Source organism: Mastigoproctus giganteus, chromosome 6, assembly GCF_048544385.1.
Source record: "Mastigoproctus giganteus isolate SK-2022 chromosome 6, ASM4854438v1, whole genome shotgun sequence".
In the NCBI taxonomy this organism is placed as follows: domain Eukaryota; kingdom Metazoa; phylum Arthropoda; class Arachnida; order Uropygi; family Thelyphonidae; genus Mastigoproctus; species Mastigoproctus giganteus.
The window spans coordinates 38,861,515-38,887,104 of record NC_143580.1 but is presented as its reverse complement, the minus strand read 5'-3'; the positions used below and the strand labels follow the sequence as shown (position 1 = coordinate 38,887,104).

Here is a 25,590-nt window from a genome sequence, read left to right as displayed (position 1 = left end):
CTTTGGATAGTTTGTGCACTTGTTTCAACACCAGAGGCCATCTCAAAGTCCAGTTTTAGATCAGTAGCACTAGCATAGCCATTTCAAATATCAATCATGGGAAGGCATAGTCACTCTCTTACGGCCTAATCCAGGTCTTCTCTTCACATCACCAGTTTCACACTTTAATTTCGACACCCGGGATACTGTTGACATCCTATTCTATCAGCGATAGCGCGCATAGAAAGCCCTTCCTGGGACAGAGCAACTGCTGCACTTTTTTTTCTGTGTCAACTGAACATACGGAGCCATACTTACACCTCTGCAAAACAGGATACTATTGGGCGTGTATACCCTTCCAATGCTGTATTTATAGAAACGGCTGATGCAATACCTTGCAATCACTGTCTGATGCAATACCTTTGCTTTTCAACAAACAAAATGACTGTAATCAAACAATATCTTATGTTTCAAAACAAATTTTACTTTTTTTTTAAGATGATGCAGTTTTTCTGTCTGCCACTATGTATGTGATTTTATATATGCGATTCTAGATATAATGCATACCATTTAAATTATTTATAAATAAAACAAGTAGTATTACATTACATTAACTACACTTGTTACATTAATGATTTCATATCATTTTGTACTTGAACTTCAATTTAATTTTGTATTTTTTATTTGTGATCTTTTAAAATTATATGTGATTTTAGATATAATGTCTTCCATGTAAATGATTTATAAACAACAAAATATATTAAACTTGTATATTTAATTTTTTATTCCAGGGTGCACGCTGGTCTTTTTAAGTAAAAAAAGGGTACACAACTAAAAATGTTTGGAGACCACTGTGTTAGACTAATTTTTTTTTTTTTTATGAGAACCCCAAACACGAGAGGTATTAGAACCTATAGTACTTAGTACCGTGCTTGGGTTGGAGGATGAGAAGACGAAAGAAGATATTTGTTGATATTGGACTTGAACTTCTGTAGATTGTAATTTTCAGGAAATACGTATGAAGGAAGGTTGTTCCCGAAAACGCCAGTTGAATGAATAAATGAGAAAGATGAAAAGTTGGTTCTGTGGGTTTAAAGTTGGACGGTAAATGGATGTTGGCTGCACGTGTTCGGACTGTTTTGAAAGAGAGAGTGGGAATTATAGAAGCCAATTCTGAAGAACAGTGCCCATGGAAGTATCTGTAGAAGAGGCATGCAGCAGAAACAGTGCGTCTATGAGAAAGCGAGTGGAGAGACTCTGTTAGAGATGAATCATTAATTATACTAACTGCCCTCTTCTGAATGGAATCAAGAAGCCTGAGAGAGGTTTTGGGGGCACCACCCCAATATTCCATGGCAGGGCGGATTTGCGATTTGTACAGAGTGAGCAGCTGTTTGGAAGAAAAGTAGCACCGAGAGCGAAAGAGAAAACCAAGTTTTTTAGATGCAGAGGAAGCAATATTTGTAATGTGCTTGTGCCAAGAGAGATTAGAAGTCAGGGTAATCCCCAAAAGAGATATATCATTTTGTCTAGAAATCGGAGTATCACTAAAGATAAGCATAGGAGCAGAAGAATCCTTTTTGCAAGATATAAGACAAGACTGAGTTTTAGAAGGGTTGAAATCGACTAAGTTGTCTTTGCCCCACTGGAGAATTACCTGAAGATTGGCATTTAAGGAATTGGCAGCAGATTTTCGAGAACTTGAAGCTGATTGAGCAGGACAAGGTTTCTCAAAATGGAAAGTTGAATGCAATGTGCTATCATCGGCAAAACTATGGATAGGATTTCCAGTCAATGGAAGAAGGTCATTGATATACAAGAGGAAAAGAGTGGGGGAAAGAACTGAACCTTGGGGGACACCGGCATTAGTGGAGACGTTAGAAGACAGAGAGCCATCTACCATCACCCTCAGTGAGCGATCAGAGAGAAAACTGGATAACCAATTACTAAAAACAGTTGGCAAACCATAAGATGGAAGCTTGTTTAGAAGACCTTTATGCCAAACACGATCAAAAGCCTTTGAGATGTCAAGAGAAACTACTTGTGTTTCACCGAACCTTTCCATTGAATTAGTCCATAAATGGGTAACATAAGCCAGAATATCACCAGTGGATCGACACTGACGGAATCCATACTGGCGATCGTTGATCAGACGGAAGGTTTTTAGGTAGTTTAAGAGTTGGCGGTTAATTGATTTCTCCATTACTTTAGAAAGAGTAGAAGTAATTGCAATGGAACGATAATTGGATGGGAGGGATTTGTCACCCTTTTTAGGAACTGGATGGATAAGAGCAAATTTCCAAGCAGAAGCAAAAACACCTTTGGAATAAGAAAGTGAAAAAAGGCGGCAAAGGATAGGAGTAAGTTCAGGAGCACAGGTTTTGAGAACAAGTGGAGAAATACCATCAGGACCTGGAGCTTTCTTAGCATCAAGATTCATCAAAATCCTTCTGATATCCTTTTGACAGAAGACCACAGGAGGCATTGAATGGAGCGTGTTAGGAATGGTGGGAGGTGTTTTACCAAGATCATTAATACATGAACTGGAAGAAAAATGGGATGCTAGCAGGTCAGCTTTATCCTTGGCTGAAGTGACAACAGAACCATCTGGTTTTGACAGAGGTGGGAGCAGAGATGGGCAAAAGTTGCGGCCAATAGCTTTGGCAAGAGACCAGAATGCTCGGCTACCATTAGGGCAAGAAGCAAGTTTTCTACTCTTAGCCTGTTCAAACTCTAGTTTGGACTGATTAATAACTGCTTTACAATTGCTGCGAGCTTTGGTGTAGGCAGAAAATGAAACTGAAGAATTAGAAACAAGCCAATTACGATATGCAACATTCTTCTCCTGCACAGCCTTAGCACATTTATTGGAAAACCAATGTTTAGATAAAGGACGAGATTTTAAAGTGGAGTGTGGGATAAAGGATTCCATTCCTGCAAGAATAATTTCACTGACACGATCTGAGCAAACGTTGACATCAGAAGTTTTGAAACAGTAATCCGACCAAGGAAAAGAAGAAAAGAAGTCTCGCAGGTCATCCCATTTTGCATTCTTGTAATGCCAAACAATACGAGGTTGGGAATAGCCATGAGATAAAGGTTCCACTGGAGAAGAGACAATCACCAAGTTGTGATCTGAAGTGCCTAAAGGACCTCTCACTTCGACCTTGTACTTAGAAGGGTTGTTTGTGAGAAAAAGATCAAGCGTATTGGCTGTATGATTAGGATTGTCCGGTATTCTTGTAGGTAAATGAACAATCTGTGTTAGGTCATTAGTAATTGCAAAAGCCTCAGCATCTCGACCTGCTGGGTCGGTGCGACTAGAAAATGGAAGCCAGCTGGAGTTGTAAACATTAAAATCACCAAGGAATATTACCTCACTGTTAGGAAAGTTGGACTGGAGAAAGTCAAGTTGCAAAGAGAGGAAGTCAAAGAGCTCCAAGTGATTAGTGGAGTTGGGAGAACGGTAGAGACAACAGATGAATTTGACACAATGAGGTAGAGATTTTAAGCCAGAGAAGATCAAAGAGAGGAGATTCCAAATTGCCAAGTCTCTGACAGGGAATATCAGAACGGACATATGCACAAGTACCACCTTTGAGGCGAAAGGAATCATACAGCAAATAATTTGGACATCTGAGATTAGCAGTAGTTGAATCAACTGATAACTGAGATTCAGTCAGAAAAAGTACACAGGGTTTGGAAGACTGCAAGTGGAAATGGACATCGTTGAGATTGGAATTGAGACCACGTATATTTGTGAAATGAATTAGGAAGTCCTTGGGAGGTTTAGATCTTTTCGCAGATAAGCTTGCTCTATTATTTTGACAATTCATGGTGTATTCAATAGTAAGAAAAAGTGGGTGGGACATGCTGTATGAAGTAATGAAATTTTTGGATATGGCGTACATGTGGTAAGAATATACCCAGATCCTTGACATAACGTGGCCTCGACAATGCTCCCTGCATACACACTACTCGGACTCCCTCCAGTCACTATCTGGCAGAGTAGAGGTAGCAAGATTATACACTAGCTGATCCGGAAGCCTCCTAGAGAGTTACCAATAGGTTTGGTCCGGTGTACTATCTAGCGGCCGGCCTGCGAACACCGTTTTAGAGCTGTACGCTTGAAATGTAAGGAATATTGGATCTCACCACGACATTCATCATAACCTCAAGAATCATCTAATGATTCTTGGGTGGGACATGCTGTATGACTAATGACACTAGCCTTTGAGAACTCAACAAATGCAACCATCCTCTCTGTTGTTAGCACCTGCTAAATGTGCACTAGCAATCACACTTCATTAGAATTTTGCAAAATCTTATCTGTTCCCTATTGCCATTGAACTGATTTGGACACTAGTCATGTCTTATAGCGGTAAAATGCTTCTCTGTAAGGCACCTGCTCACACACCTGTGACCTCCTTGATTTATATATTTTTGCATATAGCAAAACCTTTATGCTCCTAATAAAATGGCCAATGTATACAAGAGTGACTGAAAAGTTTTCGGAGTATTTTGTTTTTAAAACAACACTACTAGAACCATACATTGGCTACTGTTGAAACTATTCACTAACAACTCTGAACTTAATGAGTGCCAAGTTTCATCAATGTGCACAAAGGTGTTGTACTGAAAGTTGGTGCAGTAACTCACCATTGCAACTTAAGCAGTTGCAATGGTGAGTGCAGCTTATGGACATGAACTATGGACCATGATCCAACATTTTTTGGTAGTATAGGTGGTTCTGTAAAGGGCCAGAAGATGTTCAGGACGATTCACAGGGTGGTCATCCATCCTAGCCTTGTAGAGACTTGACCATCGAAAAAGTTTGCCAGCTGTTAATGGAAGATCATCACTTGTCCCTTCAAAAGATAGCAGACCAGCATGGATACCATGCATTCGATTGCAATTGAAGATTTGAAAAAAAATAAATAAATAAAAAAGGAAAGTGTGCTTGCGCTGAGTACTGCATGCATTGATGGCAGAAGGAGGAATGGACTGAAATGGTAGACAGCGATCCAGACATATTTAAAAATTCATAACTGATGATAAATCATGGTGCTTTGCCAATGAACCTGATACAAAAATACAATCAGCTGAATAGGTTGGAAAAAATTTGATGGGGCCAAAGAAACTCCAGTTCCAAAAGTGTCAAACCAAAACAATGTTGGTGATTTTTTGTTTTTTTGATTGGAAAGGATTTGTGCACAAAGAGTTTGTATCAGAAGGGCAGACAGTCAACTCTGAACTTTACAGAGGAGTGATGGACAGACTGCTGAAAAGAATTCAGCACGTGAGGCCAGATGCAGCCGAGTGCTTCATGACAATGCCCCTTCACACTACACAACCATCGTCAAGCAGTTTCTCCATGGAAGGGAATTACAGTGCTTTACTATCCCCATATTCGGCATTGATTATTTTCTGTTCCCCAAAGTGAAATCCAACCTAGAGGGGCACCATTTTGACAGAATCTCAGAGATCCAAAACAGTGTGACGAAGGAGTTACACAGGGTTCCACAAGATCAGTTCCACAGAGCCATCTAGAAGCAATACAAAGAGGTGTACTGAATTACAAGAGATGTACTTTGAAGATTAAATGGTAATATTTTTTTCTTGAGATTAATTTATAAATCTGTCCTAAAACTTTTCAGACACTTTGTATGGTGCTAAAGTAGAAACAACTATGGCAGTTCAAATGAAAAAACCTGCAAGTGAAAAGAAGGGGGGGGAGTTTAATTACACAAAGGCTACTTTTAGTTATTAGCATTTAACACATTAATTTGTTTATTATTTAAGAACTATTACTAATAAATGTTTATTTATTTTTTTTTTTAACTCTGTTTTCACTTGTGTGGATTATAGATATTTTCATAGTATTTCCTTTCCCCCCCCCCCATTGGACATTGCTGGACTGCAAATAAGTTATTTTATGAACTATGGCTTGACAATATTTACATATAATTATCTCTATAATTCAAACTATCCCAGCCCTTGTTAGTCCACACCATTATGGTGTAAAGCCTTAAAGCACAGTAAAACCTTTACTGCAGAAGAATTAAACTGAATAAATTAATAAATAATTTATTTATTAATTTATAAATAAATTAAACTCAATAAATAAAGCATCAGGAAAAAAAAAACTTGATATTTAGTTAAAAATCTCAAAAAAGAAAAACTAAGATACAGTAGTTAAAAATCATAAAGGACAAACTAATATAGAAAAGTAGGAGAGCAGAGGGGAGAAGTAGGGAGTAAACTGATGAAATTATTAAACAAAAGCAAAAGAGAAATTTTGTATGCTGAAATCTGGGATGAAAATAGTAAAACAAACAGTCATTCTCTCTGAGAAAAGTTCCAAGATTGGAGCAAAAGTATTAATTGCATCAATATAGAAAAAAGGAGAATAATGCTGACACAGTGTGGAATTTCAAGCCTTAATATACCAGGTAAAATCTATACAAATATCCTGGGAAAGAAGTTTTAAAAGTACACTGTACTGTTGAAATGCAGGCTGGGAAAAAACAGCAGAATTTTAAGTCTAACAGAGGTTCCTAAAATATTTGCAGTAAGCTAAATTAGAGAAAAGTAATAAAAAAATACTTTATTTAGTATAATACATGCTTTTAAAAATAGTACCTAGGAATCTATCCTTTCAAAAAAAAAAAAAAAAAAAAAAAAAATCATGGAATGATTTTTTTTTTTTTCCCTCAAATTTTTTTTTTCTTTCAACAAATACAGTATTTGGGAAATGAAGCTTATGAACTATTCACATGGATCTCCTTGACACTATTTACACAGATTCCATAGCTCGTAGAAAACATTCATGATGATATGCTTATTTCAGAATTTCTAGCAGTTCTTGTGTTACATTCCGAATAATTTCTACAAATCTGTAACCTTTCAAGTGGGTTTAAAGCTTGGGATAAAAAAAAAAAAAAAACCATACAATGCTAAATTTGGCAATTAAGGACAACAAATACTTGAATGGGAAGTGCTGAATGTTGAGGTGCACTGTCATTATACAAGCACCAATTCTCTGAAACCCACTTTTCTGGCTGTTTTTCTTTGAATGGCTTCATGTAATTGCTGTAGAACTGTTATGTGGTATTCCTTGTTCACTCTGGGGCAAGTTCATAATGAACAATGCCCTGTAAATCAAAAAAAGCATGACTTTCACATTTGACTGAGATTGTCTTGATATCTTTGGGCCTTAGAGAAGATGGGGTCTTCCACTGGAGTTTGTTTTTCAGTAATGGCCCATGACTCATTCCCAGTAATGATGGAACAAACAGTGTGGCTCAGCAGCAACAGCATGTTACAAAGATACTGATGTGAGTAGAATTGTCTTTTGGTGTTATAGGCACTCTTCAGTCCAGAGGTAAAAATATCAAAATGACCTTACAATTTTTTGATTCTAATTAAAAATTTGAAAGCATTCCTATAAATTTGGTTTTGAAGTTATTTCCACAACACTTATTTCAGCATTAAGTTACTTGCAATACAAACTCTGATGATGTTGATGATTTTTGCTAACAGAAAAAAAAAACAGAAAGAATTTATCTCAGAAAGGCATGTTTAAAAATGAGTTTGTTGAACTTTATTATTGGAATAAAATCATTGAATTCTACATGAATTTCATTTTTTTGAGTTACTGTTTTTTTTTTTCATATTCTCTAGGCACAGTGTGTAATGGAAAAGATGATCCTACATAGAAAAACTTGTTCTCTATAATCATCAGTGAGGATGGTTGGTTAAGTGTCACATTCCCAAAATTTGTATTAAAATTAATTGTGACCTATTCAAATTTTGCAGACAACTGAAAATTCTGTGAACACAGCTTCTCCATAAGCTGTTTTTACCATTTCATGGGTTTCTGTTTTCCCTAATTTGAAACAATCTGATACAAATTCACTGCACTGTGAAATCAATCATTTTGAAAAAAAAAAACCCACCTATTCAATACATGCTAATTCAGACTGACTGTGCAGATAAATGAGCTATTCCTGCATTAATATATCTAGATGAGTCACCAAACACTATGATGCCACAGAGCCAGTGTCCCAATTTTTTGATTCACCTCATATATATATGAAAAATTCATTTAATGCCAGAAAGAGAGAGAGAGAGAGAGAGAGAGAGAGAGAGAGATAAAAAGCAATTTGTCCCCAGGGGCTCACATCTGATGAGTATGGGCTTGGCACCATGGGTCCCGAACTGGATATCATCATTCTTCTCTTTCTTGGTGATTCCCTTCTACTTCTGACTCTCACTCTCTCTCAGAAAATTTTTTTTTTTTTTTTTGGCTGGTGCAGCAAAAGCCTCAGGCTTCCTTGCACCATATGGTTAATTATAAAAATAACAACCCAGTACAGTATCCCAGAGGGGTTTACAAAATACAGGCTTCCTTGAAATAAAATATACTAAACATCACAAAAGTGAAAATTACACATGGAATCAGAAGTAGGCTAGTAATGTGATGACACTCATCCAATGGCAATTGCCATGATCCATGTCCACCTGAAACTACGTGAAAATAACCATTCTCATGGTTATTTTCATTTTTCCTTAAGTTCTCACTTAAGGAAAAATGCATGTATTTTCTTGATTCTGGTTTAGGCAGGGCACAGAGGTCTCTCACAATATTCACATTGGCACTCTCCACAGTACAATGGAAAGGTCACTGCTACTGTTACGATGTTCATCTAGGCCCTCTTCAAGTGAATTGCTGAGATGGACAAAATTTTCACAGTTCATATTTTGAAAGCTCAGGAGTCGATTTGCAACTTAAGTTCAATCATTTGAAGGTCAGATATTCAATTGCAAGAATGGGCTATAGTTAGGATCCTGAATCAAGCACCATAATTTGAACAGCTAACATAGAAATAACATAAAGTAGTCAGTAATAGTATTCCAGTTGGTAATGAGCACCATAATTAATTTGAAGCGCCAAAAATGCTTTAAAATGGATAACTGTACCTGCATACAATGTAAAGCAATTGTATAGTCAAATAATAATAAATATCCACAAAACCTGGCAGAGGTCAACAGCAGAAGACAGATTATCTCTGAAGGGAATTAAAAGCCTGCATAAGAACAACAGTGAAAAACTGTTTAAACTTAGTGTGAGGAGGGTTTGCCTATCAACACTTCTTTTAAAATTGTCATACCCATTTAATAAAAGAATGCAAGCTACTGGAAACAGAAGTTGTAAAATTTGGATTATTATTGTATATTAATGTGCTGTTAATAGTAACTCAAGATATCCAAGAATCTCTGAATAAATTATATCTTTATTCTCATATTATCTCATCTTTACACCAAGTCTGATAACTTCTTCTGACACTGCAGCTTCTCTACTTCCAAAATTGGCAGGAAATGTTCTGACTCCCACAGACAGTGTCAGATTCCTAAGAGTAATCCTTGATATGAAACTCACAAACAGCAAATCCAAGCTCAGTATTACAAAGCCTTGAAAGCCTTCTGGGGAATGAAAATAGATCTGTGCAAAACTCACAATAAACAGATAATCAGGAAATACCTCGCAACTTACTTCAGTAGTGTGCTTTCCTATGCAGAGGAAGTTTGGTCTGCCACACCACCCACCAGCCTTGGGAAACTGTCAAATTCTGGGTGCCAAAGTTGGCTAACTTGTGGTCTCACCAGATCTACGCGACATCGAAATCAGCACTCTGCTCTAACTTGCAATACACGCCCACAGAGCCCATATACTAAAAATAAAGGCATTCCTTCATCTGTGCTCATCCAAGCATGATCACATCAAGATCTGGGACGTGGTTGATTGGCATTTGCCAGGAAGACACCTCCACAGTACCCCTCCTTGTGCTCAAGACTCCAGAATTTCAAGAGGCATTTCCCAAATGTGACTATGGACACTCTCAACATCGACATGTGGTCTATTGACAAGGCATATCGGGATGACATCTTGGCCTATCTTTCTGTTTGTAAAGGACAATTTTGAAAGTGCTGGTCCTAGTTTGCTGATGTCATTTTACATTCTACTCAACTTTCTCTTTTTAATTACTATTATGTTTTTTTTTTTCTTTCTTATCTTTATTCGTTAATTTATGTAACGTGAATCTATATTTCTGTATAGGCAATGTATTGTAAGATCCTTCTGAGTACAGAATCACTAATGCTTATGATTTATTAATAAAGAATCTTATTATTATACTGTATAAAGGTTGGCATGAAAATCAGCTAAACAAAAAAGTTAGAAGAGACAAGGAAACTTACTGTGTAGACTAAACCAAAAATTTTTTTATATCGAAGCATATAAAAAGCATATCGAAGCACAGTCCTTAATACAGATGGAGGAACAGAAAAGCTTTTATTAATAAAGCTGTAAGTGTAGGACGTTAGTAAAATAAGCTCATTTGGAGCAAAAGAGAAATCAATCAAAAACAAAAGTTGAGTGTTTTTTAACCTTCACTCACTCACACCCTCAGTTGTAACAAGAACACTTGCGTGGTGTCCCTAACTCCCCTCTTTTGTTTTAATTATAAAAAAAAATTTATTTTTAGCTTTTAAACTAAATAAAAAAATAAATGAGAGAAACCAATAATAAAGGTTTAATTCTTTTTTAGAATTTAAGTCACTTATTCCCCCACCCCACCACCAATATTGAAACTTTGATGCCCACATGGCATCTGGCAGATGCAATGTGAACATCAATTTTTATCAGCTATTCACATTTAGCCAGCAAAATCATATGGCAAGATTAGATATCTGTCACTGGAATGTTATACATCATGTGGAAAATGGGAGTTGTCTAGAAGAAAAGTAAAAGTATTTGCTCACTAAATGAAAACAGAAAATAAAGTATAACCCATTAGAGAATATTGGTGGGGAGAGTACACAGCAGAATTCAAATTTATTTCCAGGTTTAAAATAACTGATAATTTAGAGAAAATGGGGTCTGTCAGATGCATGCTAACAGATGAAAGTTAGCAACTATTTGTAAGAAGCCTATTTTAAACTATAGAACTGGGTAAGGAATCAAATGATTGATCAAACATTAACAGAAAACAAAACAAAAGAAAAAAAAGAACAAGAAACACATTCAAAATTAGAATAAATATTTATGATTTAAACTATAAGGGCAAAAGCCTCATGCTACGAGGTAGAATGACTAACATGTAGGTTAGTGCAAAAGCATCATTTTAATGTAGCCATCTACCAAAGTAGTTAAATTAATTAAATTGGCATCGTTTTGGTTATATCTCATATTGTGAATGCCTTCACAACGAGCTGCCATGGTATTGTACTACCTCGAATAAATAACACTTCACCAGTGGAGAAGACTACTGTTATTTATTCTCAGCGGATACTACCACCCAGACGGCACCGTTTCAAAGCTTGTTGGCTTCTCTTCGGTGGGTGGATAGGTACTCTGGTGTTGCAATAGTGACAACCCAGTTATGAAGTATAACTTCACAATATGAGAGATGCCTGATGGTGTGCAGTGATATAGACTATAAAATTAATTAAATTGGCTGGCGAAGTGTTATTATTCGAGGTAGTACAATACCATGGCAACTCGTTGTGAAGGCATTCACAATGAGATATAACCAAAACAATGCCAATTTAATTAATTAATTTAACTACTTTGGTAGATGGCTATGTTAAAATGATGCTTTTGCACTAACCTACATGTTAGTCATTCTACCTCATAGCATGAGGCTTTTGCCCTTAAATATTTTATAGTCTATATCACTGCACACCATCAGGCATCTCTCATATTGTGAAGTTATACTTCATAACTGGGTTGTCACTATTGCAACACCAGGGTACCTGCCCACCCACCGAAGAGAAGCCAACAAGCCTTGAAACAGTGCTGTCTGGGTGGTGGTATCCGCTGAGAATAAATAACAGTAGTCTTCTCCACTGGTGAAGTGCAATTTATTCAAGGTAGTACAATACCATGGCAAATTGTTGTGAAGGCATCCACAATATGAGATATAACCAAAAGAATGCCAATTTAATTAATTAATTTAACTACTTTGGTAGATGGCTAGATTTGGTAGAATCACAACTTAGTACCTACAATCGAAGATCATGAGAGTCTCCCCCAGATACAGACTTCAAATGACAAAGGAGCATGTAAGATACCACTGTTCATCCTATTCAAGCAGGAGTGGTGCCATAATTTTCTGAAGGGCAGGAGGGACTAAAGAAATTAAAGAGGGCTGAAGCAATCTTTTGGGGAATCATTAAGTTCATGATCAAGTAGCAGTAAAAAAGTTAATGTTATTTTAACCAAAAGAGGGGTTACTATAACCCCTCTAGCCTCTATCTGGGACCACCTGTGTCAAAGAAATACAACAAACAAGTTGAAATATACTGCCACAATATATTTCCCATAATTTCTCTTCTCAACACTTTTAATTTGCTCTCCCCTAGACAATCTCAAATCTGGGCACTGTTTTCCCAACATAACACCTTCCATGATCCAGAAATTAGTATTGGCAAACAATGCAAGGGCAGAAGTTTATACAGCATCAGCAAAAAAAAAAAAAAAAAAAAAACCTTCCCATATCACCTGTCAATTCTAATAGTTTGAATAGTTCTTCGGTGAATTTAATCAAACTATCGACTTCTACAACACCAGATGCAAGTTTGTTCCAACAGCTGAAAGCAAATTTCCACACACCTATTCTTGCTCGATTTTAATTTATGCCCCCTCATGGGTGTAGTCTGAGCAAGAGGAAGGATGCCATTGGTATTGAGCTTACTAAATCCATTCAAAGTCTTAAACACCTCAAACAGATCTCACAGATACTACAATTTGCAGAACTAAAGCCACTCCTGATAAGAGCTAATCTTGTTGCTCTTCTCTGCACCTGTTCCAACAGATCCAAATCCTTCCTAAAATGAGGCTTCCAGAACTATATGCAGTACTCATGATGTGACCTAACCATTGCCACACAACAGGATAATCACTTCCTTATTCCTGATGGCAAAATTCCTGTGTATCACTGACAAAACCCCAGGAACCGTCTTGGCAACCTAAATGAATTGCTCAGAATTAACTCTTATGCCCAGGACCAATGAACAATATCCCAGAATACAAATATATATATTCTGGAAAAAATTTAGGTATAAATTATCTGCAGAAGGCAAGAGTGGAGCCAAAAGCACCACTCCACCCCTTCCTTCTACAGATAAATTCTTAATTCTTGCACAAATATATATGCAGCCATCATCCCAGTATATACACATACAGATCTGAGAAGCCCATAGGATCCTCAGATCCATTCTGTTAAGCCCAGATAATGTATGCAGTGGCTGAAAATGATCATAATTGGCTACCATCAGAGCCTTTAAAATTATTTAAAGCCCTCTGGTGGTAGCTGCTGTCACAGATTTTCAATGACTAGGGTTACCAGACGCCAATGGTTTAAAAGGACATTGACTTCAGATACAAAAAAAAAAAAAAAAAGGAGAATTGATAGAGCAACTACAAACAAATTAATATACAGCTTGAAAGGAGTGAAAAGCCACACAATATCAAATATTTAAAATATCTGCTGGACAGGGAACAAGCAAAAAAGAATCTATCCTCTTTTTTAAGTTGTCTGATAACCATACTCATGAACTATCTAACTATCTGACAAATGCAAAGTATGGGTAGAAGTAACCCCAGAGAAATGTACCAACTGTGTGGTACTACACTTAAGGTGGTAGAAAATGAAAAATACCTGGGAGTAAAATTGTGCAGTCAGATATTAAGGTTTCTGAGCAATGCAGACAGGCTGCCAGGGCAGGTCATGGGGTTTTGTCAATGATATATAGGAATTTTGCTAGCAGGGAAAAGGAGGTGATTATCCCTCTGTATAAGGCAATGGTCAGGCCACGCCTTGAGTACTGCGTACAGGTCTGGAGGCCTCATTTTAGGAAGGATGTAGATTTACTTGAGTGTGTACAGAGAAGGGCAACAAGATTGGCGAGGGGAATGAAGGGATCCTCTTACCAAGAGAGGCTTAAGTTCTGCAAATTGCAGTGGCTGGAGACTAGGCACCTGCACGGTGATCTGATTGAGGTGTAATAAGGCCTTGAATGGGTTGAGCACTGAATTCTGATGGGATCCTTCCACTTGTTCAGATTACGAACCTAAGGGGGCATAAATTCAAATTAAGAAAAGACAGATGTAGAATAGATGTTCGGAAATTTGCCTTTAGCCAGCGGGTGGTAAATTGCTGGAACAAACTTCCATCTGTCGTTGTGGAAGTTGATAGGTTGAATAAATTTAAGGAGGAACTGGACAGGCATTTGGAGGGAATGGTGTGATTTTTTTTTTTTTTTTTTTTTGGCTGATGCTGCATAAGCTCATACACTTGCTTTCTTGCATCACATGCCACTACTACTACTACTACCATCTCCAGGGGTGCTGCAGATCTGTGGACAACCATACTGTTGTAGGCCAATTTAGCTTCACTATCAGGAATAATAAAAACTGTTTTAATTTTTTCTACTCAAGTACAGTATTTGAAGATTGTAAAAATCTTTGATGTCTATTCATAAGTATCACAAATGGACATGATGCAAAGCATGCAATTAAGAGGCAAGACCTCTTGAAGATATATAGAAAAGTGTGAAAGTGTATACAGCAAACTATACTATATCAGGGTATTATGCATGGGCAGGTTCACAGCATTGCTATAGGCTCTCCAGTTATTGCTAATTTGGCAATTAAGGAAGTATAAATCAAGGATTTTTGAGAGTCAATTTCCTGCTCCATTACATGTATGGATATATAGTGTGGACAATGTGTTTGCCATTATATGGGCTGGGAAAGTGAAGCTCTCAATTTTCTTAATGATTTTCCACATTAAGCTCAAATAGTTTACCTTGAGTGGGGGGGGGGAGTAGAAGAGATTCTTTTTCCGACAATTTAATTTGTACGAATGGCTCTAGAGTGAAGAGAAATATATAGGAAGTCCATGTGCTAGAGGGTAATACACTTTTTTTGACAATCCACCACACATAATAATAGCACATTTAGGAATTTACTGGATAGAGATCAATCCCACTGCACTTCCAGAGATAGAGGATTGAATAATGATGGATCACCAAACAACATGGCTACCCCCCCACCCACTGAACTTTAGAAAAGAAATCTTATCTAGAAGTCTAATGGATAGGGTCTGGCATAACACTACAGCACCTCTAAAAATAGACCAGAGGAGGAGGGGAAATGAATAATGATTATCTCTAAAATGCAACTGACCCACCCTTTAAAGAGCTTTAGGACTTTTTTGGGGAGGGAGGGAGGGAGGGAGGGGCAATGAATCATTTTCATTCACTGTTAATGCATACATTTCTTACTGTCTGATTGGATCAAGGTGTGACCAATTAAGGGAAAATAGTTGAACTATGTGTTTTCAGGATCACATGTGCACTTGGGTAAAAATTACCCCATTTATAATCTCAAAAATCAGCAAAAAATTCAGAATCATTCACTTTGATGCCACCTTAAATTTCAATCTGCTATGAAAAATAAATTTTTTTTTTTTACATTAAAAACATATTTTTAATTATTTCTTGACTGTTTTTCACTCTCTCTCTCTTAATTTGGAGTTTTGAACATTATCTCCCTTATTATCTTGCCTGACACCATGCAAATGTCAATTGAAAAACCTGTGTGCTTCACCAATTGGATACCAGTCAGATTCTATCAAAATGCAAGGACACAGAATGCAACAACTGGATGTGCTGCTAGAAAACAAAAGATATGCACTTCAATAACTCCAGGTTAAAGGATATTTAGGATCCTACACACTATCATTCATCATCCTGTATGCAGCTAACAGGATGGTAGAGTTGCAGTATTACATCAATGATTGATGAATATGCAGAGAGTAGGAATGAAATGGGTATCAAATCAAATATCAAATATGAAAGGGGGGGAATTACATAGGGAAAACAGCCAGTGCAAAGCTGCTGTTTTTTGATCAACAGCTTCAGTAATTTTGAAAAATAATAACAATTGTAATTTCTCCTCCAAACAAAAATGTCTGAATTCAGTATTGGTTCAACCAGATTCTCTGATAATTCTTTCTTTTATCTGAAAAGTCCTTTTATTTTTTCATACTTTGCTTCTTTCCCCCCACCCACACATTGGCCCCATTTCTGGACAGGATTTGTTTTGCCGAGCTCTCCACTCTTGCAAAGGACAGGATCTTCTCGTATTGCACTGTTGGTATGCAGAGGACTTGCACTACTTCCTTGGGGGCAGGATTTAGTCCACTAAGGACAGCGCACATGTAGAGTTCTGGCTAGCCTCCTTGTGACAGGCACTGGAAAACAGCCTTTCTGGTGATTGCTGATTTCTGGTAGCTAAGCAGCCAGAAACAATTAAACCCCCATGGCACAAACATAGCATTATAATCATTTCTGGCCATTATGTAGAGTTAGTAGTGTATTATCATAGCAGAGTTGAACTAACCTTCAGGAGCCTCTCTACATAACACATGAATAAATTGGATCAATGGGTTTGCTGAAATTTCTTATCAATGAGTTATACCAAATCTCATGAAACCCCCATGCAGCTCATCGCTGAAAACAGCACAGACAAAGATTGCCCAGGACAATTCATTAGAGCTAGCAGGAAGATAGATTATGGGAAATCAGTTAGGGAAGAACACTTCAGACAAGAGGGCTGTCACATTTTTCCTGAAGCTGCTATTGTTGATTGTTCACATATTGAAGTAGCTTGAGAGTATGCAAGATTTGTTATTCAGCACATAATACTGACAGTGATGTGAGGAGCCCGTGTTCATTACATTTCAGGCAGTTCATTACTGAAACAAAAGGCACATTTGGACATTGTTTTATTCCCACACACCCACAGTTCTTCAGTTGGTAATAGCAAGTTTTCTTTGGTATTTAAAAGGTGTCAACACATCCTTAAATACCTACACCATGGTCTACACCATTTGACTGTAGATAGATAGCTGCCTTTTAAAGGCTCCAGTGTATTACTGTACTTTATTTTGTAATTTTAACAATTTAAACCATGTTTTTATCTGTATACAGTGATTTTGCATTTTGTAGTATTTTATTTTTAAGGATACACTTATTTCTGCATTTTATTATAGTAAGAAGCTATTTCATCATTCACTGGGTTAGTTTGTTTGTTTTTTGGTTTTTAGGAGCATTAGCAACTAAGGCCATATTGCTCCGGGGATGTGCAGTGGTCATTCCGACCTTACCGCATCCTCTGTATTTGGTGGTCACGGGGTCGAACCCCGGTCTAATCAAGAAGTGTGTGCTACGCACTGCTGCTCCTACCCACCTGGCTAGGGAGGCGCCCACTGGGTTAGTGTATACCACTACAGTTATCATGGGTGAGTGGGTAATTCAATGAATGCCTCTTCTTTCCTGAAGGAACTTCCATATACAGGAAGGTGGTGAAAATCCCAGTTTGTTGTATGGGTATTCTTCTTTCCAATAACAAATCTCTCTACAATATTCCTACTACATACTTATATCGTTCTACACATACATTTTCACTGTTCGTATGTAGGCTGCTTCCTTCCTCCCTCCCTCCCTCCCTCGTAGTCTTTTTTTTTTTTAAAAAAAACCAAGTATCCAAGTTCAAAATGCATTATTATAATATATTCATCAAAAGTTAACATCCAAGAACAATTAACATGCTTTTCCTACATTCCAACAATAAATTTTAAAATAAATAAATAAATACGGACTGTGTCCGATTGTGATCTTATTTCTACTTATACCAGAATTGGACAACATGCAGAACTTATTAATTTTATACATTTTTTACTGTACATTCAATTTAACATATATCAATTTATATTTAACGTTAATCTGTTTACTATCTCCTGGTTTACCTTATATATCTGGAAATGATTCCAGAACATTAGCACAACTATATATTCTGCCAAATCAAATACATTCCAGCTACAATTTCAATAAGAATTCTCCCCCCCCCCCCGCTAATATACAATAGCAGTATATTAGTTTAGCAAAATTACTCTTCCAGTGTTGCTGTATAAAAATTTATATAAATTACTATGATTAAAATGTTAATTAATAATAAAAGTAGTTGCCAGTGGATAAAAATATATTGGCAATCAGCACATTGTCATTTAATGACACTGACCCATATTGCTCCTGTAATAAGGGTCAGTAAGTTCTTGGATTTTATTATTCTTTAGTGCATAACAGTGGTTCTCAAACTTATCTCCATTGGGCATACAACATATTTTGGGAAGGAGAAGTGAACACACAGAATCAATAAATCAATATGTATAAATATATTCTGTTAAGAAATAGAATATATTTATACATAACATGCTAAGAAAAGTAAAAGCAATTTCTTGTATTTTTATATGAATTAGATAACAGTACAGACTAAGCATAACAGGTACCAAATTTATGTGTTACATTCCATTAATAATTTACAAACACCAATTGATTTCTTGTTCCCATATTTCCTAGACTGTATGTCACTATGTCACTGTTACTATGTATTTGAAAGGCATAAAGTGGAGGTCCTAGGACTTGCTAAAGGAGGTGGGGGCTAAAGCAGTGTTCCAGATTTCATTAATCTTTAATCAACATGTAGTAAATCGACAACAACAGTAAAAAAAATTCGCATTATTTTGATCACGGGTGGGGGGGGGGGCTACAGCCCATTTATATCCTATCTGGGACTCTAAAATCATTTTGAAACATTCAATCCTGTTTTTAAAATAGCATGTATTTAGTTTTTAAAGCGATTCTATTTTAATGAAATCATATCGCACTATTTATATCACTTTTTAAATTTGGGAAAATTGTAACTCATATACTGGAAGCAGCATTTGAACCTCTGACCGTTATATCTTAGGCAAGTACATTACCAGAAGGTTCTGAAGTGTCGGGGGGGGGGGGGAGTGATAAAAAAGACTGCGCTCCATGGGGACCCACTTAGTGTATTTTGGAGGGGGAATATTTTTATGAAGCATTTTTAACAAAAACATACAAACCATCCCACTAATCCAGGTATAAAGCGTATTGCATTTATTCCGAACTTGGAGATGGATCTGAGTATTCCGTTTATAAAATAAGTATACTCAGCTAAATTTTGTCCAATTTATTTATTTCACTTATTCTGGAAGGGAGACATGAAATATTTTAAGGGCATAATAGTTCGGAAACCTCGGCACTAGATCAATCCGGCAGACGGGTTAACATTTGCCTTCAAATGGCGACCAACGTTCTTTGGAAGTTATTAGGCATCAAAGTTATTGCATTACCTAATAGGACCTGCAAATATTTTTTACAGCTGTGCTAAAATTGATGATAGGTTTATGTAAAAATTTTGTTGCGTGCTAACTTAAGTTTCTTTTACTTAACCGCTAGGGAACAAAAAAATTGGGATAGCAGTGCATGCCACCTTCGGCACGCATGCCATAGGTTCGCCACCCCTGATTTAGGGAAGGTTATGCCTAAGGCATAAAAGAGAATTTTCAAAAATCTGGAACATCCTGTGTTCCAGAGGTTGCCAGATTTATGAAGCTAGTGTACACTAAAAGAAGTCTTATGCCTATCTTAAAAAAAAAAAAAAAAAAAAAAATCAAAGGTTTGATGAAGATAAACGCTATAATTTCATACCCAAAAAATCGTGGCGTTTCTTATTATATCACTGAAATATAACAACCTACATTTACCCTGAACACCTCTTTGATAAAGCGCTGACATTTAAAATATTCTACAGTACTCGTTATCAGAAATTCCCAGCCAGCTGACGGCATCTTAATCGAAGAACACTGTTATAGAACTTAAAGCAGATTAAATCAGGGTACATGAATGAGCAAATATTGTGCCCCTTTGGTGAAATCAACCAAGAAGTACTCTGATTTGTTAATTAATGAGTTTGTAATTACATTACCTATACGAAAATTATTACAAATAATGTAAATAATTCTGATACTATACTCTATTCATTTAAAATGCAAGCGTAGATAAATAAACATATTAAAGGCCAAAAAATTACATGAAGCACCAAATCCTGTATTTAAAATTGGACGAAGACTAAACAGCAACACAACGAAAATCACTTAGAGAAAAAATACAATGCGTCGATACTAAATAATAATAAATCTTATCAAAATACCAATTCCGGTAATGATAGCAAATACATCGAAACATCTGCCCCAATCCGAAAAATTATAAATAAGCTCCCTAACTGTTTTTCATTGCATATTTTGAGTTTCCCCTTTGCTCTCAGTCCCCGGCACCCACCACTGACGTACAACGGTTATGTCACTGAAAACATTAATTACAGCAGTGGAACAAAAGGTAACATGAATTTATTCACAAACAAAAATGAACTTTCAATAAACTGTGGAAAATGTTTTTTTTCTGTTCTAACGAACACACAACAAACAAAAAATTAAGTGGAGAATTATAAAAATAACAAAACTTTATTCAACACATACGAACCGATATATCAGATTTATATAAGCTAAATACAACTTGTTATTGTTCATATGGATCGTTACTCTACATATGGAATGTGGGGATGGGGGGGTGTAAGAAATTCAGAAGTCCAGTTGAACATGCGAGTATGCCTATTCGCTTATAGTTAACGGCTAGAAAATTCACTCAAGCAAATTCCCCACATTTATCAACCTAATAAACTTGTTTCAGTTAGTCGTCAAGGTTCACCAATTGCATTAATTGTACAACAATCTCAAAGTACACCAAGGATTTGTCACACAGTAAAAATGCATATACAGTATATCAAAATGTAGTTAATGATAAATTTATAATTAAAGCGTGATAAATTTATGAAAACAAATACACCTACCTCTCAATAAAACTCCACAACAAAAATTTCACAAACTGAATAAAGCGCTATAGTTGCTCCTGCAACGGCTTTACTTGACGCAACACACACACGTTAGTACACAGGTATAGCAGAACACGAAGTACACAGCAGTCAACACTTGTAAAAACTACAAAAGGAAAAAAAATTCTTGAAAAAAAAAAACGGAACAGCTAAAATCAATAAACACTTTCAGTTGCTGAAACCCAAACGATAAAACAAACTGGAAAAAAATCACGTGTTTTCACACTTTCTATTCATTCTCAATTCATCTTCGCACTGACGCATTCTCAGCTTGTAGACGACAGCGACTCCTCTCCAGTTGGAGAACTCAGGCTTCGTTTGCTTTCATCTTGTAACGAGATTTCTCGAGACAACATGAAATCTCGACGCTCATTGGCAAGAAAGTTACAGGTGTGTTAGTTTGAAATGTAGGTATACAATTGCTTCGGCAGGAAGATGTCAAAAGCGGAAAAATAAAATGATTGCCTGAGGAAATAGAGATCATTGCTATCTTTAATTTAGATGTTTTGTTTATGCACTAAGAATTCAAAAATTGTAAAAATTTAACGTAAAGATAAGACCGAATATCAACTCTACTTAATAATTCTATCATTATAGAATATTATTCGTAATTAATAATTATAATTAAAAGTTAATGCGGTCATTTTTGATTATAATAGGATACCATACGATATATATTTCAAACAGTAAAAATATTTGCCATACCTGTTCGGATTTTAGCCAACGAACAACACCTGGTGTTTACTAAATCTCAGAATGGACTTCATTATGAAAGTAGTTTAGGTTAAACTGGCCGTTTTAAACTTCCTATTGTGAAAATATAGTACATCTATTATTACCTCATAGTTTCACTCTTGCACGTTCATTTCTCTTACATGTACTGTATGGACTAGTTCATATTATAAGTGAGGTGGAAAGGAAGAAAACGAATAGTGAAAAAATAAAGTATATAGATAAAATAATAATAATAATAATAATAAATGGTCTTGTTTATACTCCAGCACGATCACCAGGTGAGAGCAGTTTACAATAAATCATGAATATAATCGCTAACCGTATTTAGCAGTCACGGCCTCAATAAGCCACGATCTACTCAAAGAGCGTGTGCTAGTGCATTCTCGCTCTTACCACTCGGTCTTAATCAAAAATAATAATAACAAAGAAAAATAAAATATAAAAAAATTAACTCGAAATTATTTCAGACTTTCTGAACAGTGAACAATTGATTCAGAAACATTTAACAATTGTTACAAAAAAGTTAAGTAATTATACCAATAAAAAATGATTTGAAATAAGGAATGCAAATAATATAACCGCTCTTAAAAATACAAGCATTAAACTGATTCAAAATAGGTCATATAATGAAGCCTAATGCCTTTTGTTGTTGCGTTTGAGCCAAAACAGCTAAGGCTACGAGGCGCTCATATACAGGACCACCTTAAACATTTGGTACCTATCTATAAACATACGGTACCTATCTATAAAATATGATAAAAAAGAACTCAAAATTATTTTTGATTTCTTAAACAGTGAAATTAATTCAGAAACATAATCAGTTATCAGTTTTTTTATTATTAGAATAGGCCATTATATAGCCCAGGGAACTTCCTTTTTTTTATATATATATATTTTGTATTTGATTGTTTTTTAAGAGAGGGAGGGAGGAGGAAGACTGTATTTCTATAGTCTACCTATAGTGTATTTCTATAGACTGTATAATTGTACATCAAGTATTTAAATATAAGAAATTACAAAGGCAGAGTAACATGGAAATCACGTCTATTTTTGAGTGGCATTTAATTAGATGTTTCGATTTTTTTTCTAATTGCAGTAAACGTTCACTTTAACGGACTTCGGAAACGGCGTTTCTGATGATATTTACATCAGGTAAGCTTACAGCTAACGATAAGGTTGACTTGCTTTTGTTTATCAATACAGATATCAATAAAAATACATGATTTTTTTTTTCTTTTATGACTATTAAATTAGTTTGACGTTGACAATACGGTACCTATCTCGAACTCTTTACAGTTCTTGCTTTTTATAAAGGAACTGTAAACAAGTTCTGTTTAAAATTTTACTCTTGTGAGTGAAGTGTCAAGTTTCTTATTACTGTACTGTCTTCAAGCCAAAGCTGTCAAAAGTCAGAGTTGTGGATACGGTCATAAGGTCATAAACTTCATTAGTTTGTCTTTTGAATCTGAAATGCGGCTTTATTACCCTCATCTAGACTCTCAGAAAGTGTTATTCGGAGGCAGGACCCAAAACCATCTAGCTGAAGCTTACAAATTTCTTCAAACCCTTTACAAGTTTCACATCAGTAAAGAAGGCCAGGTAGGCCGGATTTTCCTTTAGCATAGTGGCGAAACTACCATACCAGTCCGCTTCCGCGAAGTGGGATCAGAGGGATGAGAGGGTATGATAATTATTAAAGATCAAGTGGGGGCCGCTTGGAATCTAGTGAGGGGGCCAGGATTTATAGTTTCGCCACTGCCTCGCCATTACCCTTTGCATACCGACGTGTCATCCCAATCTCCAAAGCTCTTCGGACTCTAAATTAAGAGAGAGAGAGACTAAATTCAGATTCTAATTTAAGTTTTAAGTCATCATATATAAGAGCTGAAGGGCAATCTTGTAACACGACATACTAAGAATGAAAGAACAGTGCTTGTGACGTAGAGTTTCTCAAAATATATGAAACCATACCTTCTGCCTTAAGATTCTCCAGATCATACAACCCGGATTCCAACATTGGCAGGTTCACCGACCTTCCCTCCCTCCCTTCAGGTTTGCCCTCTTCCCCAACCTCAGATTACACCCCATTCTCCACAGATGCTCCGCCTTGTTACTCTTCCCTCACCTCCTCCTATGTGCAAAGTTATTTCTGCCGGGACCAGGAGGTCCCACAGAATTCAAGACAGACTTGCCAGACAGCTAATCGAACCAGGCACCTTCCATTCAGGTCACAATCATTCTACGTATTCAAAATAGCCAAGTTAAAGCCAATCAACAAAATTCAGCTTTCTCTCGAGGCTGCGTTGATACCGCAGTCTGTTCGACTCCAGGAAATAGTAATTGTTGAAAGTAGATGCTTCCATAGACGTCCGATTCGGACCAATCACAGTCTTCCTCTATCTTTGTAGCCGCCATCAAGTCGCTCCATGGAAGTGAACACATGCTGTGCACTTCGTTCCCAGTCTGAAAAAAAAAAAAAAAAACACTTAAACTGCTGGTTTTCGAAATTGTTTGAAGGCTGTAGCACTTCTTCGGCCGAAACGTTCGATATTCTTCCCCTGTCCTTCGTACTTTTTTTCAATTTCTATTTTGTGTTTTGTACTGATGTTTATTTTCGTTTTTGTTATTCGCCGTGTATGTAAACAGTCAATTAATATACGCAGTGCGTTACATTTCAGGCGTTCGATTTTTGTCTTTGAATATAGCTATCTCTTTATTAATTAATTACTAAGATAACTAAGAACACTTAATTAATAAAATTATATAGGTTCGCGTTCTATAAACTTAGCCATTTAGTTTAATTAAACTGTATTGTATAATATTTATAAATCTCTTCCATTGCGTACATTAACTGAATGTAAACAGTCAGTTAATGTTCGCAGTGCGTTGCATTTCAGGAGTTTGATTTTTGTCTTTAATTAAATTATTATTAATATTAATATTCTGTGATTCATATAAATTAAAAGTAAATATAGCTATCTCTTTATTAATTAATTTCTAAGATAACTAAGAACACTTAATTAATAAAGGGTTTACGTTCTATAAACTTAGCCATTCAGTTAAATTAAACTGTACTGTATAACATTTATTAATCTCTTGCCGTTTTACACTTTTTTTAAGTCTCTTTTTATATATGTATCTCTTCACAAGCGACATCACGTTCAGGAGTCAGTAGATCATTTAAAATTCAAGCAGAGCAGTGTTCTTTTTTTTTTTCAAATTTTGGTTAGAATCACGCAGCACAAATTCTCAAGATTTTCTACTTCTCGCAACTGATAAGCGCATTATAATAATATATCGCAGCATTTTTAAATATTTTTTTATTCCATAAAACAGCAGTTTTTCATAGCATTCTGGTAAATTTGACCATATGCATTTTGTTCATTTTATTTTAATGGACAGTTGGTAATAACGGAAAGAGCTTAACCTCCATCTGGTTTTACTGCATTTAAATTCGTAAACAAGTTTTCTAAAAGATTGTTAGCTAGTTTCACTTCTTCTTTGTTATGTTAGTTTAAGGTTAAACTTCAAAACAAGACCACATGTCCAATCACTCTTACCAATGGGTAAGAGTCTTACAGTGATTGGACAATATATTTCTTAGTGTAGTTTTGTCTCCTGATTTAAAACCAGCGGTAAGAGGGAGAAAAACCTATACCGTTTATTGGGAAACGAGTTTCTTCCCTTTGGCGCTGGTTTAAAACCTGTCCATCACTCATTGCCTTTGCGACTAACAAAACCTAATAGTTGAAAATGAAAGTGTACTAAAAAACAATGAATTACTCACAGGACTGTCTTCCGATCAATGCGAAGCAGTAGGCAGAGCTAGACCTGTCCATCACTCTTTGTCGCAAAGATCCATGGGTAAGAAGAGCCTTGTACTGAAGCCTAACCACTGAAAGGAATAGGGCGGAACTAGACGTGTTCATCATTTGCTGTCGCAAAGTTCCATTGGTAAGAGCCTTGTTCTGAATTTAACCTAATTTAAT

The 25,590-nt window shown here is 36.2% G+C and overlaps 1 protein-coding gene across 2 annotated transcripts in view; it reads right to left on the bottom strand.

The window, feature by feature from the left end:
• Nucleotides 1-21,621, bottom strand: part of RhoGEF3 (Rho guanine nucleotide exchange factor 3) — a 453,708-nt gene extending 432,087 nt beyond the window's left edge. Inside the window, exons 1-2 of one of the 2 annotated variants that reach the window (XM_090375918.1) lie at nt 21,572-21,621; nt 20,825-20,972 (exon numbers count right to left, since the gene is read on the bottom strand). The gene's annotated coding sequence lies outside the window, so the exon portion shown is untranslated. Of the gene's footprint in view, nt 1-20,824; nt 20,994-21,571 lie in introns of those variants that run through there. The other variant, XM_090375919.1, reaches the window with a different exon arrangement.
• Nucleotides 21,622-25,590: the final 3,969 nt, after the last annotated feature.